This window comes from Mesoplodon mirus (genome assembly GCF_964341445.2).
Source record: "Mesoplodon mirus genome assembly, chromosome: 16".
NCBI lineage: Eukaryota > Metazoa > Chordata > Mammalia > Artiodactyla > Ziphiidae > Mesoplodon > Mesoplodon mirus.
Genome location: NC_138992.1, coordinates 78,289,228 through 78,304,527, shown reverse-complemented (window position 1 = coordinate 78,304,527; position 15,300 = coordinate 78,289,228). Strand labels below are relative to the sequence as shown.

General features: G+C 55.5%; 1 protein-coding gene and 1 pseudogene across 2 annotated transcripts in view; one reads left to right on the top strand and one right to left on the bottom strand.

Annotated features, from left to right (window-relative positions):
• LOC309792012 (uncharacterized protein) overlaps positions 1 to 2,479 on the top strand; it is a gene marked incomplete at its 5' end in the record, with an annotated part of 60,157 nt that extends 57,678 nt beyond the window's left edge. The window contains one exon of the mRNA XM_082601211.1: positions 1,586 to 2,479. The remainder of the gene's footprint in view (positions 1 to 1,585) is intronic.
• A 3,153-nt stretch (positions 2,480 to 5,632) lies between these two features.
• On the bottom strand, positions 5,633 to 6,882 carry LOC309791957 (phosphoethanolamine/phosphocholine phosphatase-like; annotated as a pseudogene). The gene has a single exon. The product of its transcript is annotated as a phosphoethanolamine/phosphocholine phosphatase-like (transcript).
• Between the last annotated feature and the right edge of the window lie 8,418 nt (positions 6,883 to 15,300).

The window sequence follows — 15,300 nt, the reverse complement described above, 5'->3', positions numbered from 1 at the left end:
AACACCCCCATCCTGCCTGTCTGCAAGGCCTCTGGGGATTATCACCTAGTCCAGGACCTCCTACTAATCAATGAAGCCATAATCCCTCTCCACCCAGTAGTACCAAACCCATACACCTTGCTCTCCCATATCCCCCCATCCACAACCCACATTACGGTTCTGGATCTCAAAGATGCCTTTTTCACTATCCACCTACATCCCGACTCCTATTTCCTCTTCGTCTTTACCTGGACGGATCCAGATACTCATACTTCCAGTCAGCTCACCTGGACAGTTCTTCCCCAGGGCTTCCGCGAGAGTCCTCACCTCTTCGGTCAGGCGCTGGCACAAGACCTCACTTCCTGCTCCCGTACCCCCAGCACACTCTTTCAATATGTAGATGACCTCCTCCTTTGTAGCCCATCTCTCAGCCTCTCAAGACAACATACTGCAGATCTCCTCAATTACCTTGGCTCTCGCGGTTATCGGGTCTCCCCAGCCAAGGCTCAGTTATCTGTATCTTCTGTAACCTACCTGGGGCTCCACCTTACTCCCACCACAAAAGATATAACAGCCGATCGCACCCGGATTATCTGTGAACTCCAGCCTCCGGAAACAGCGGAACAAATTCTCTCCTTTTTGGGCCTTATAGGATTTTTCCTACACTGGATCCCTAACCTTGCTCTCCTCGCTAAACCCTTATATCTAGCCGCTAAGGAAACCCCTCAAGGACCCCTCACCTCTCCTTCCGCCGTTCAACAGGCCTTTCTCACCCTCCGTAACGCTCTGATATCTTCTCCCCTTTCTCTGCCCAACCCAAACCGACCTTTTCACCTTTTTGTGGATGAACGGGCCGGAATAGCCACTAGACTCCTTGCCCAGCCTGTAGGGCCTTCCTACCGCCCCGTGGCTTACCTCTCCAAACAGCTAGACCCAACCATTCAGGGATGGCAACCATGCCTTCGGGCCCTAGCAGCAGCAGCCGAACTGACCAAACAAACACTACAGATACTCAACCACACAGGAATAGGTAACATCTCCGACTGCTTTCTATGTGCCTCGCTTGGCCGTCCACCCTTGGCTGCTGTCCCACTCGACCAGCCCTTCAATTCTACTTCCTACACATCCCAAAACCCACCTTTTTCCCCGTTAAAAGTCCCCATATTCCTTGATTCAAAAAAATCTCACCATCTGTTACGGCAGCCGCCCAAATCTAGCTGATACTGGGTTTCTTTGCAACACATCCCTCACGGTAAAAACATCAATTGAAGCACCACCAGGCATGTTTTTTTGGTGCAATGGTTCCCTCACAAAAGAGATCAATTCTTCCTCCCCCTTCCCATGTATCCCCGTTACTCTCGTCCCACAACTCACACTGTATAGCCAAGATGAATTTTCCTCGCTAATCACGCCGCCCTTTACCCGACAAAAAAGAGCTATCTTTCTTCCTCTGGTCGCAGGCATCTCTCTCGCCTCCTCCCTGGTCGCTGCAGGCCTCGGGGGGCGGGAAGGAGCTCTAACACATAGTGTTTCAACATCCCGCGACTTAGAACATAAACTCCAGCTAGCCATTGAAGGCTCCGCCGCCTCCATCTCCTCTCTCCAGTGCCAAATCACCTCCATAGCCCGAGTCGCTCTCCAGAATCGACGAGCCCTGGATCTCCTGACGGCCGACAAAGGAGGTACCTGCCTCTTCCTACAGGAGGAATGCTGCTGTAAATGCCCTCCATCGCTTAAGAGAAGAACTCCAACGCAAACACCAACAGTCCGCCTCCCCAATTCCCGATTGGTGGCGATCCACCCTCTATACCTGGCTAACACCAATCTGAGGCCCCTTAATTCTCATCTGTATCTTGCTCATGTTTGCCCCCCGTTTTCTTAGGTTCCTTCGTCGGCGCATGGAGGAAGTCTCTCGGGTGGCCACAAACCAAATGTTCTTCGGTCCTTACACCTTACTTCCTACAGAAACCCCCACTGGTCTCCCCTAAGCCTCGGACCTCTGGTCGCCCGACTCCCCTTTCGACGCCCCCATTCAGCATGAAGTAGCCAGAGATCGGAACACCGCCCCATTACACCAAAGATGTCGGGATGTAAGGCCAACTGGCCCGAGGCAGGGGGACGCAATCAGATTCACAGGTTGCATCAGACCGAAACTCTCCGGACCACCCAGTTCCAGAAACTGACCTGGAGACATTCCGGACCACCCAGTTCCAGGAACTGACCTGGGGGATTTCCACCCGGCCCAGCCTTCCCGCCTTTCGAGGGACGGGACTAGCGGTCCCAAGACTGATGTAATCGGCACCAGATAGTGCCACGACACCCGAAGAGACCACCAGATAAGGAATTCCCTGCGCCCTCCCAGATTCACCACACCCCTTTCCCTTCTTCCCCTATAAAGTCTTGCCCTGCCCTCGCCCGGGGGCGACTTCTCTGGTCCCTTTCTCTCGGACCAGTGAACCTCGCCCGGGAGCGCCCCCTAATAAAGCTCACTTGAAGCTTTCCTCTGTTTCGCGATGCCGTTTGTTAAGATCCGACCTTACACTTACACATCAAGGATGGCTCTGAGCTGAATTTCTGCAAAACAAGACTATCCCGTGCAAAGAACCCAGTAGAGCTTTGTATCCCATCAGCTACAGAAGAGAATGGCTGCAGGCTACTGAAAGCCAGCAGCATTTACAACTTAACTCCCATGGCCTCTGCAGTGGTACGTCTGAGTTTTCTGTTTCTGCCCCTGTACCAAACAGCTCTGGTGTAATTCCTCGTTCCTTCCTCCACCCACCCCCACCAACCCCTGTCCCCTTACCTGCGGTCCGCAGCCCTCCGCTCCGCGCTCGGATGCCGCTGGGGTGCCAGGGACCCACGGAACGGGTCGTTCCCAGCAGCCGGGTGCTGGCTCCCTAGACTCCCTCCGCTCCGCGCTCGGATGCCGCTGGGGTGCCAGGGACCCACGGGATGGGTCATTCCCAGCCGCCGGGCGCTGGCTCCGTAGACCCCCGCCAGCTCGCGTGGCGCCGACGGCGAGGAGCCCCGAGGACGCCCCGCGCCAGGTGCGCTCTGGCCGGGACGCCCACTTCCAAGACACTCTCTTCCGGCAGAGGCGCGCAGACCACCGCCGCGCTCAGGTAACCCACAGCCAATGCCGAGCAAGACCCGCCCCGGCGGCGCCGCGTCCGCGCGGCGCAGCACAATCACGGCGCTCCAGGCACGGGCGCCGGAACGCCCACTTGCAGGACATTCTCCTCCGGGAGAGGCGCGCAGTCTGCCGCCGCGCTCAGGTGACCCGCACCCAATGCCTAGCAAGACCCGCCCCGCCGGCGCCGCGTCCGCGCGGCGCAGCACGATCTCGGCGCTCCAGGAACGGGCGCCGGGGGGCGGGCGTCTCCTCTCCTGAGAGGCAGCTAGCGATGACCCGGGGCGCGGGCCCCTGCAGCGCGGAGACGGCTCCAGGCTGGACTCACCGACACCAACGCCGCCAGGAGGAGCGCTTGGCAGGACTCGGCAAACAACCCAATGTTTTAAATGGAAAAAGGGCTTCAAAAGACCCTTCTCCAGATAAGACATACAAATGGTCAGCAAGCACATGAAGAGATGTTAATCGTCATTAGTCGTGATGAAATGCAAGTTAACACCACAACGCCGACCCCTCCACACTAGAAAGCCTACAATCAAGAAAGCTAAAAATAACAAATGTTGGCAAAAATTTAGAGAAACTGGTACAGAATTTTCCATAGGGAAAATAACTTCCGGAGGTGGATGCTGAGACTATTTGTACAACAACGTGAATGTAGTTAATGCCATAGAACTGTATGCTCAAAATGATTTAAATGGTAAATGTTATGTGGGGGGTTTTAACATAATTTAGCCCCTGCTTTATACCAGACCCCAGAGTCGAAGCTTCTCATCCATTTTCTCACTTTTACTTAACCTCCTAGGATCTTCACACTCCAATTTAACAGACGAAGCTGAGCCTGAGAGGTTAAACTAAGTGACTTGCCCAAGGCTCACTCGGCCAAGTCTACACTGTTCAATGTTGCTGTATTTACTGAGCACCTACTAGAGCACCTACTGAGCAATACCTCCAGCACCTGCCAGAGACATTGTGGAAAGACCAGGATGAACGGGGGCTGAAAGCAGATTACAAAACATGGGTAGATCCTGGGGCCCTGCTCTCAAACACTGAAGTTTCTTGGAGTGGAGGGGATGGCTTGTGTCACACTTGTGGAGCCTTTTATTCCACGCCACCGCACCCCCACAGAGGAGGGAAGCAGCTGGCCTGATACTGAATATTAGCTCAGCTGGGGAGGAGTCCTGGGGCTTTGAAGAAGGCATCTCCTGCCCCACTCCCCACATTGCCCCCTAGAGTCCAGTATGTGGGCACAAGCATCCCTGTGGCGGGGCAGGAGGCACGTCTCATGGCACCCCTCGCCTCCCGCCCTGCAGTAATGACACTGTACCCATACACCCGCCAGAAGGACAATGAACTCTCCTTCTCTGAGGGCACCATTATCTGCATCACCCGCCACTACTCCGATGGCTGCTGTGAGGGCATCGGCTCAGAGGGGTCTGGATTCTTCCCCAGGAACTATGCGCAGCCCAGCTGCTGACAACCTGGGATCTCTGGGATGCTGAGCCCAAACACCGCCTTGAGTGAGCCTCTTGAGTCCCACACCAAAGCCTGCTCCAGTCAAGACTGGACCAGACCGGCACGCCTCCTGGGCTGTGAGCTGTGTCTCTTCCTTTCCCCCATTGCAGTGGGAAGGCGTCCGGGTAAAGAAAGAGGAGGCACCCAGAGGCCTGCTGGAGACAGGAAAGAACTGGAAGCCAAGGAGCTTGGTGACCTTATCCACAGGGGGCCCTTACGCCATGCAAGACAGGGTCTCCAGCTGCAAGTGCCAACTTTGAATAAAATTCTGATGACCTCCTGATGATTGCCCTGGAGGGCTAGCGGGCCGAGGGACTGAAAGGCAACCCACCTGTAAGGCTCCTGCTAACTGAGCCTCCTCTGCCTGCCCTAAGCAGCAGTATCTCCCATCTCCTCGGTGCTCACTGAGCCCTCCACACTAGACCCCTGTGCCCCTCTGCGAAGGTGGGCCGCACCCTGCTCTTTTGCCTGTTGCCTGCTTTGTTGTGTATTCAGTCTTGGTGCCCCAGGCTGGGCACTCCTCCAAGAGTGGGGACCAGCTCCCTCACTTAGGTGGGGCTGAGAGCAGAGCTCACCTCGCCCTCATCCCCCAGACGGCAGCGTGAGACACCTCGCTCACCTCTGCCCCTTCACCTCCTTCACAGCTCTGAAACTCCAAAAGAGGGAGGTGGGCCTTGGGTTTCCACTGGCTCTGCTTTACAGCATCATGGCTTTCTGTTCCATACGGGAGGAGGGGGACTCAAAAGGCCCAGTCAGTGGGGTGACTTTGGTTAAGTCCCTGGTTTCTTGCTGCATACATAGACGAGGCTGGGGTGCAAGGAGACATCTTCGGGCTCTGTGAGGTCCCTGGCTGGCCAGACCCGAGCCCCGGGACAGTGTGCTACCTCTTTCCACCAACAGGTGACCGTTTCCTCTAGCTTTTTATCCTGTGGGGATGCTTACAGGGTGGGGTTGGGGGAGGCAAGGAGTGTAGTATAGAGCCACAGTAGGTAAAGCAAGATCTAGGCCTGGGACCGTTGGCAGGGAGCATCACCTCTCTCTGTGGGGAGTCCAGTGCGGGGGAGGTGGGGGGAAACATTTCGGGGCCTGGGTCCTCTGGACAGAAGACTGGAGGAGGGAGGCCACGCAGCCCAAGGCAACAGTTAACCGCAACGCGGCGGAACATGTTTCTTCTCTACCCTGACAGGGAACCCCGTCCTCCCAACTGAGAGGACAAGGTTTGTGGAAACACTGCTGCCTGCTCAGATATGCGTGCCATGCTGCTGCGGCCAGACTCCAGAATTCGCTTGCAGTGGAACTGGGGGAGGCAGCCGAGCTGGGTTAACTGCACAGATGGGGACAGCTCCCAACTCCCTCCTCCAGTCCCCAAATGGACCAACCTCGGATTCCGGGAAATCCCGGAGGGATATACCGAAACGAAAGGGAAAGGGAATAATAAAACTAGCTTTCTCTTTCCCGACCCCCACCGCCCCACGCCCTCCCCGCCCGGGTGGCCCCTGCAGGCCACATCCTCAGCACCTGATGCAGGTGTAGGCGCACTTCGGTGGAGGTTTCCCAGGGCACCACCCTGGCACGGAAGGAGCTGGGCTTGGCCTTCTGCGCCTCCTGCATAAGGCGGTGCATGGGGTAGCGGCGGCGCAGGAAGGCCACTTCGCCGCCTGCCAGCAGCCCCGTGGGGCAGAAGTCGTTGGCGCCGTCGCTCACGTAGAAAAGGCGCTCGAAGGGCACGCCGTCGTGGGCCCGCTCGCGCAGGTAGTCGCTGAGCACCTTGTGCTGGCACATGTTGGCAGGGCAGCGAGCGCAGCTGTGCGCGTGGAAGGGCTGCAGCGCCAGCAGCCCCCAAGGGTCGGGCCCCGACGGGTTGCTGAAGATGTGGCGGAACAGGCCGTGGTGGCCGGCGGCGCGCAGCGCACTCTCCACGCCAAAGGTGTTGGCATCTGAGATGAGAATAACCTCAAAGCAGGCACCCTGCTTGGCCACAAACTGCAGCAGCTCGCCCGTGCCGGGCGACAGGGGGATGGCCTCGTAGATGGCGCGCAGGTCCCGCGGCCGCCCAGGTACTGGAAGACGCGCTGCATGTACTCGTTGTAGAAGCCCTCGCGCTAGGTGGCACGCAGGCTCTCAGGCAGCCGCTGGCCCGCCGCGGCACGTGCACGACGGAGTCGTCGCTGTTTTCGTCCACGATAGTCTCGTCCAAGTCGAAGGTCAGGAAGAAGCGTGGCGCGCCGGGCACAGCCATCCCACTGTCCTCTACCAGCTTTGTCCTGAGCGACCAAATCCTTTTGTGGTCACCAAAGAGTCCCTCAGAGGAAAGGGGGACAGGACCTCTGAGCTTCCCCTGCAGGGTGGGGAGTGGCGGCTGCAGAGGTCTGTCCCGGCTGAGTCTGGAGTGTCAAGAGTGGGGAGAGGGCCTAGCTGAGGTATTTGGGTGCAGGATGGAGCAAGGGGCGCTTACGGGAATTGGAGGGGACGCTGCATCTTATCCATCCCCGGATTTCTGGGCTCCAGCTCTCACCAGTCCTTCCAGTCCAGAGGGTCCGTGAATGGTGTGCATCTGGGCCGTTCCCTCCACTTGCCCCCCATCCCCATGTTATGTATTTTTAACCACAATAAAAAAATGAATGAAGCACTGATAATCCATGTTACAACATGGATAAACACTGAAAACATTCTAAGTCAAAGAAGTCATACTGAAAAGGCCACTCATATCACAACCATCTTGTGTGCTTTAAATCCATAGCAGTTTTGAAAATGAGGGGATGGGACTTCCCTGGTGGTCCAGTGGTTAACACTCTGAGCTCCCAATGTAGGGGGCACAGGTTTAATCCTTGGTCAGGGAACTAAAATCCCGCGTGCACAGTATGGCCAAAAAATAAAATAAAATTAACGTCATTGGCCTGGTTTGGATCATAGCATCGTCCTTGAACCCATCAGAGCACCCACAGGATGGAACATGGGATTGGCTAGATGTGGATCATATGCCCATCTTCAAGGTGGGTAGCATCAGCCCTCTGGAACTGTTTGGACTGAAAACAGGTAAGAAGTTCCCAAAGGAAAGCTGAGGTTCTGGACTTTGGCATGAGAACAGATGCTGGATTGGGGAAAGCGGCAGATTCCACACCACTGACAGCCCACTGCACAGCTGTGGGATCTGAAGGCCAAGGAAGGAAGGGGCTGATTTAGGGTCAGGGGCTGCAGCCACCCATCCAGTGCTCTTGCTGTCCGTCCACAACAGCAAGAACCTCTTCCTCTTGCAAAAGGCACAGCCCTCCTTGATGTCTCTGGTGGCGGGAGCCCAGGAGTCACACCTGCCCCCTGGCCACATGACTCACCCATCCCCCAAGAACAATTCTGCTCATTTATCCAGTCTCCTCCCTCCTTTACAAAGAGCAGAGACTAAATGCTATGGTGGTTAGGAAATTCTTGCTCAGTGAAGCAGTGGGAGGCTCAAGGATTATGCCGTATCATGGAATCCATCATTGGCAGCTTTCAGAGACCACATGGGTGCACGTGGCTCTCCAAGACCATGCGGCCTCAGTGTGAAACTATCCACTGGGTGACCCAGTTGCTCCCGTATCTTTGATTCTTAATGAGTATGAATATCAAAAGTTTGTTACAGCTGGAATCCCAAAGGATTGCAAGGCCATGGTCTGCTGTATGGTTGTTGTGTCAGGGACACACTCAAATGTTTAGACGGTTATTACCTCACTTGGCAGGCTATGGGCCTGTGAGGGGGAGGCCCTTTTCTCAACCACATGCATGTTAGTAACTGAAACTTCCCAAAGGGCTGTCTGTGCTGCCCAGGTAGCTGTTCAATTGCCCAGCAGCAAGGTCAGCTCAGTAATTGGCCACAGAGACTTGACAGGGACCGGACTGGCTTGACCTGGAGGACCACAGATGACTGCCTGGATGGTCAGAGGTCAAGGGCTGTCCTGAGACTTGATGTCTATTGATGCCCACTCAGATGGGACAAAGGATGCCTGCACTCCCAGGAGGGCCCCAGCAGCCCTCAGGAGGCAGCACCTGGGGGCTGGTAGGTCGCTGCACCAAGTTCTGTATAAATTCATAACATGACCATGGAGTGAGCTCAGTCAGGCCTGTGCTGGACCCGGGCTGCCCAGGCCAAGTGGGGCCAGCACTACTCTCTCCAGTTCAGATGGTAGGAGGAAACCCTGTGGGCTTCTGAGGCCCTAACAGCCGTTGACTGAGGTTGAGTTGGATTTGAAGCAGTCAGTGACCTGAGCAGACGTTTCATTCTTCTGCCATCAGGTTCCAGGATGGGGGTAGATAACCAGCGGTCCAGGTGAACCCCCACTCGTGAGTGACCCCAGGCAAGTCCTGTCCACCCTACAGGACTCAGACGTGTGGGGTTAGGGGGGCCATGGGTCAGCTGTGCTTAACACTAACCCACTAACCCTAACGCCCAAATCTCTACTGTTCACTCCCTAACCCTAACCTCCTCATCTTTAATCCTAAACCCTAAGGCTCCTAACCCCTAACCCCTAGATACTCGACCTTGACCTGTAAACTCCCAACCCTTACCCTGACCCTGACTCAGACCGTCTAACCTGATCCTCTAACCCTGACCCTCTAGCCTGCATCCTTTAACTCATCCCTCAAAACCTGGGCTCACCTGAGTGGCTCCATCCAGAGGTGAAGCAAGACCTGTCTTTGGGCCCCCACTGCCTCTGCCCTCTCCTCCCCCCAGGAACCAGAAAGCCCTGGGTTGTTGGACTCTCCTGACCAGATGGGCAGCTGCTCCTGGTCTACCTGTGCCCACACCCCCCTCCTCTGGGGCCCTTGGCCTCTGGACTGTCTGACCTTCAGTCCACCTTCAACAGCCCAGAGACTAATCCAGGTGAGACGCCTGCTTCCTTGGCACAGGTGGCACCTGGTCCCCATCCTCACAGCCCAGCCAGAAACCTTTGTGCACACTGTGTCATGAGGCTGCCTGTCCCCAGCCAGCTGGAGGGGTCGGGAGTCAGATGGGGAACCGAAGTGTCCTTGAGGTTGGAGTGTGGGCAGGACAGGGTAGGAGGGGCGAGAGGTGAGGTGTCATCATTCCCAAACCAGGCAGGGAGTGTGTGCTGTGTTTGCATTTCGGGCAGGGAAGAGTATGTCAGATGGAGGCTCTGAAGCAGCACACCTTGCAGGCCAACCTACCAGGGCAGTTCTTCCCTAAGCCAACGGGTGGCGCAAGACAACGCAACAAACTGTACATGTATCCTTATAATGAACCCGGCAACTGGAAAGGAAATGTCACAGGTCATGGCAACCGACGCACGAGGAGCCCGTCCCGCCCGGCCAGGCTTGCGCGGTCTGGAGGTGGAGCCGGGGTAGGCTGGACAGGCAGCTCCCGGCTAGGGCCTGGGCCGGAGAGCCCCAGGAGGCATGGCAACCCGCAGACAATTTCCAGAGCCCACTGCAGCCGGGAGACGTTCCCTACAGAACAGCCTCGGGCCCTGTGTGTCCACCCTGCACACAGCACGACCCCGTCGACCCCTGGGCCTAGTTCACGGCTGTCTGGCCGCCCCTCCCCTCACTTCCTGAGTCTCTGAGCCCCCAGGGCCCCCTTGGCCGAGCCTTCTCTGCACACCTGGCTTTCCTGACTATCCCTGCCTCTCTGAGCACACCGTGTCCTTCCCCGGGGTCTGCGGGTCTGGCTAAGGGTCCCCCTTGTCCCCGGGTGGGCACCCCAGCCAACGCTGACGCTTGCCTTTCCTGAAAGATGGCCCCCTCAGTCTCACCAACTCCAAACTGTGTTGCGTTTACTTCTGGGAAAGAGGGAATGAAGAGGAAGCCCCATTCCGGCCTCACGCAAGGTGTGTGCTAACCTTGTGGACCCAAGGGACCACCACAAAGAGGCTGGAAGCCTGGCAGAGGCACAGCCCCCACCGTCACCCCTGTTCCTCGGCCCATCTCCTCTCTTCTGCCATCAAACCCCTCAGCCGCCACCAGAGGAAAAATGTGGGCCTAATCCTGTCACTCTGGTTCCAAAACTGTTCTGTCTATAAAACGAAGTCAAAGCTAGCTGTCTGGCCACCCTTGCAGCCCCTCTGCGATGCGTCCTCCCCGCAAGCCAGGCACCCAGCCCCTTCCCCTGCCCCCTGCCCCCACCCTCCTCTAGAGCGAGCTCCGTCCATTCCGCTCCTTCAGTTCAGCTCAGCTGCCACCTCCGCTGACCCACCAGCCAGAGGTAACCTCTCCCTCCACAGACACACCTGGCCTGCAGCTTCTCTGTCCCGCGCACGGCTGGGCTGAGCACAGCTGAGAGCATGCGCCTGCTTCACTGTGGACCCCAGGCCCCAGCACGTGGCACAGGCTCAGGGATGTTTACTGGACAGATGGATGACCATGAGGATAAGCAGGCATATCACTCACGGTAGCGGGTAGTGGTCCTCCTTTTGAGTCTCTACACTTCACCACAAAGTGCTGAGGCCACAGCAAAAGGGAGGGTGGGGGAAGGCGGCACCAGAAAGCAACAACCCCGTGCCTTCCTCATCCCCCCACAGTATGCATCTGTACACACACATGTGCACGTACACGCCCAAGCATACCGGCATTCACACACATGTACACACACACATGCAAAGATAGACTGCAGTCACACACAGGCACACAATCACACGTGCTGCGCATGCAAAAACACGTGCATACACACATGTGCCTGCCTGCACATAAACACACTCACATGCACTCGGGTGTACACAGACCTGTTCATAGATAGCACACACATGCACGTGCTTGTGCACACTCACGTACTGCACACACATACACACAAAAGCTCAGGAAATTTCACAAAGTTTGTTTGTGTTTCACCCTCCCCAAGAACGAGGAGACAGCAGATGGTCCCTGGGAAATAAAGATGGTCACGGCCCTGCATCTGTCACAGAGGCTCGTTGAAGGCTCAAGCACGCTCGGCCCTGCCCAGTCGTGGGGTACAGACCCAGCCTGCTCAGCTGCCTCAGCCGAGCCTTCCGCTGCCCCAGCCGCTCGTGGGAGAAGCAAGTCTGAGTGTCACTTGCAGGTCATGTCTGTGCTACTTCCTGACTGGGGTCTTGTGTTATCTTGCATGGTATCTTGCTCTGGGCTGAGGCTTACATTTTGCTATCTACTCTTCCATAAGCACTTCACCATATTCCTGAATGCCTATGCCCTCCAGAGGCCCCAGTTCTAGAACCCTGGAGTAGGGAAACAGTCAGCCGTCTCTGTGCACAATCACAAAGCTGCAGTCTGACCCAAGTCCACTTCTTCTATGTCTTAATGCTGCTCCACCTGGGGCTGATTGCAGAGGGGCTACAGTCCATGAAGATCTGGGAGACATGATCCCCCTCTTGCAGGCCTGCACGGACTTGCCTTTGCCTGTTAGTCCAAGTCATGCTCTATACAACATCTGTTTTTCTCCTCTAGAAAAAAATATTCCCAGAAGCAGCAGCATCTCTTTAGACCACAGTCAGGATGACCCTCCTGGAATGAGCCTCAATCCTGCCTCAACTGGACTCTCTCCTGCCCTCTGCCTGACAAGGACCAGGCCTTGGGTGTGGTCAGTCTCCCCTCCAGTCTGACTGGGCCTTCCTGACCAGAGAACCCAGGAATACCCCCTGAGCCTGTGGACTCAAGCACGTGCTGTGGGAAAATGTGCTGATGCATTATTAAAAAAAATGATAGGACTCTCCAAGACCATGAAAAATCACACACAACACGAACCATAAATAACAGCCAGGCCTGTTCTACACTGTGTGAAAACTGTCAATTTTTCACTACACTGGAACACACTCAGAGATGCTCTGGGCCTGGAAGAGCCCCAGGGCCCTGGTGCTGCCCAGACTGGAAAGGGCCTCACATAGTACCTTCTGGATCCTCACTGTGGTGGGATGGGGGATCCAGGGAGACTGCATAAGAAGTGGGTATGGGAGCCCAGCCAAGCTCCCAGGCTTTTGGGGCCTGGAGGGTCAGAAAGTTCCAGAGTATTCCCCTTGCTGAACTTGGATTCAGAGTCCCAGGTACTCTGTGGGCAGCAGGATCCTCCCATGAGGACACTGACCATCTCCTCCAGGCCTATACCACACAAAGGGTGACCAAACACAGAGCTGTGCCACAGGGATGCGGGCAGGCCAGGGAGCCTGAGGGAGAAGAGGCGGGAAGCGGCGGCACCCTAGTTCCATGGTCTTCTCGTCCCCCTGGAGCCCCTGCCCTGGTGGTGCACAGTTCACACCCGGGCTCACCGTGAGTGACGCGCTGAGCAGGCCTTAGTCTTACCGACAGCCAGATCTCTCGGGCCCTCTGAGTCCTGTGTTTTGCTGCAGACAGTACACCCTTAGTAACTGCTCAAGTCACGGATCGAGAGGGAGAATGAATGAATGAGCAAGGGAATGAGTGAGCGATGAAGGAACAGAGAAATGGGCAGATGGTGGATCCGCGCGGCCGTGCTGACCCCGAGAATGAAATGTCACAGGTGGGCAAGACTCTCCCACGAAACACAGCCTCCACCGCCTCCTGACCCCAAGCCACTCCCTTCAGGACACCCTTGTTCCACACCCTAAACTGTACCCTAGCCCTAGCCCGTACCCTAACCCATACCCTAACCTGTACCCTAACCCAGACCCTAACACTAACACGTACCGTACCCTAACCCATACCCGAATCCTAAAACTAGGGCATACCATACCCTAACCCATACCCTAACCCTAACCCGTACGCTAACACTAAACCATAACCTAACCTATACCCAAACCCATACCCTAACCCTAACCTAACCCTAACCCTGAACCTGACCCTAACCCAACACTAACACTAACCCTAACCTTAACCCTAACCCGTAACCCTAACCTGACCCTGACGCTAACCCATACCCCAACCCTAAACCGTGCCCTAACCTTAAACTGTACCCTAACCTGTATCCTAACCCTAATCCATACCCTAAACCTAACCTGTACCCTAACACATACCCTAAGCCTAAGCCGTAGCCATACCCTAACCTGTACTGTAACACATATGCTAACCCTAAGCCTACCCTCTTACCCTAACCCTCACCGTAACCCTTAAACCCTAACCCCAAAACCCTAGTCTTGACCCTGACCCTGACCCTAAACCCAAAACCTAAATCCCTAACCCTAAACCTAACCCTACCCCAACCCTAACCCTAACTAACCCTACCCATAACACTAACGCTAACCCTAACCCTAACCCTAACCCTAACCCTAAACCTCTAACCCAAAACCTCTATCCATAACCCTAACCCTAACCTAACAAAAGCACCGATGCTACTCCTATCTCAGGCCCTGACCCTGTCCCTACATAAAGACTTGCTGCTGTCAATATCTATATCCTGACACAGTCCTGAGCTTAGATCCTGACCCATCTCTTACTGAAGTCCTGAAACTCTCCCTAAGTGAACCTTGACGCTGTCCCTAAGTGAGGCCCCGAGGCTGTCCGTAACAGACACCCCGACAACATCTTTAACCAACACCCTGATGCTGATCCCACAGAGGCGCTTGTGGTGTGACTAAGCCTTTCCCGGACACTGTCCCTAGATAAGGCCCTGACGCTGCTTCTAAATAAGGCCCTGATGCTCTGAGTAACTAAAGCCCTCAAACTATCCCTTGCTCATTTACTGACATAATCCCTAGCCCTTAACCTGACTCGATCCATAGCTAATGTCCTGCCTCTGATCCTACCTGAAGCCCTAATGCTGTCCCTAACTAAGGCCCTGACTAGTCCTAACTCAGGCCCTGACAGGATACCTAACAAAGGCTCTGATGCTACGCCTAACTAAGGCCCTGACACTCTCCGTAACTAAGGCCCTGAACCTACTCCTAACTCAGGACCTGAACATGTCTTTAACTAAGACCCTAATACTGATCCTACAAAGGCCCTGATGCTGCTCTGAAGTCATGACCTGACAGTGTCCCCAGCTAAGGGCCTGACGCTAGGCCTCACTCAGGCCCTGTCACTCTCCCTAAGTCAGGCTCTCACGCTGTCCCTACCTGAAGCCCTGACATTGGTTCTAAAAATGGCCCTGGTACTGTCAGTAACTAACGTTGTGACACGATCCCTAGATGTTAACCTGACCCTGTCACTAGCTAATGTCCTCCCTCTGATGATAACTAAAGCCCTGATGCTGCGCCTAACTCAGGCCCTGAATTTAGTCCCAAGTCCGTGACACTGTCCTTAATTAAGGCCTAGATGCTTCTCCTAGGTCAGGGCTTGATACTGTTCCTAACTAAGGCCCTAACACTATTCCTAACTCAGGTTCTGACACTGTACGTAACAGAAGGCCCTGACGCTAGTCCTAAGGCCCTGACACTACTCCCAACTCAGGCTCTGACACTAGTCCTAACTAAGGCCCTGACACTGTCTCTAACTAAGGCCCTGACACTACTCCCAACTCAGGCTCTGACACTAGTCCTAACTCAGGCCCTGACACTGGCCCTAACTAACGCACTGACACTACTCCTAACACAGGCCCTCACACGATGCCTTTGAAGGCTCTGAAGCTAGTCCTAAGGCCCTGACACTGTCCCTAACTAAGGCCCTGACACTACACCTAACTCAGGTCCTGACACTGGCCCTAACTAAAGCACTGACACTATTCCTAACTCAGGCCCTAATACTATCCCTAACTAAGGCCCTGACACTACTCCTAAGACAGGCCCTCACACGATTCCTTTGAAGGCTCT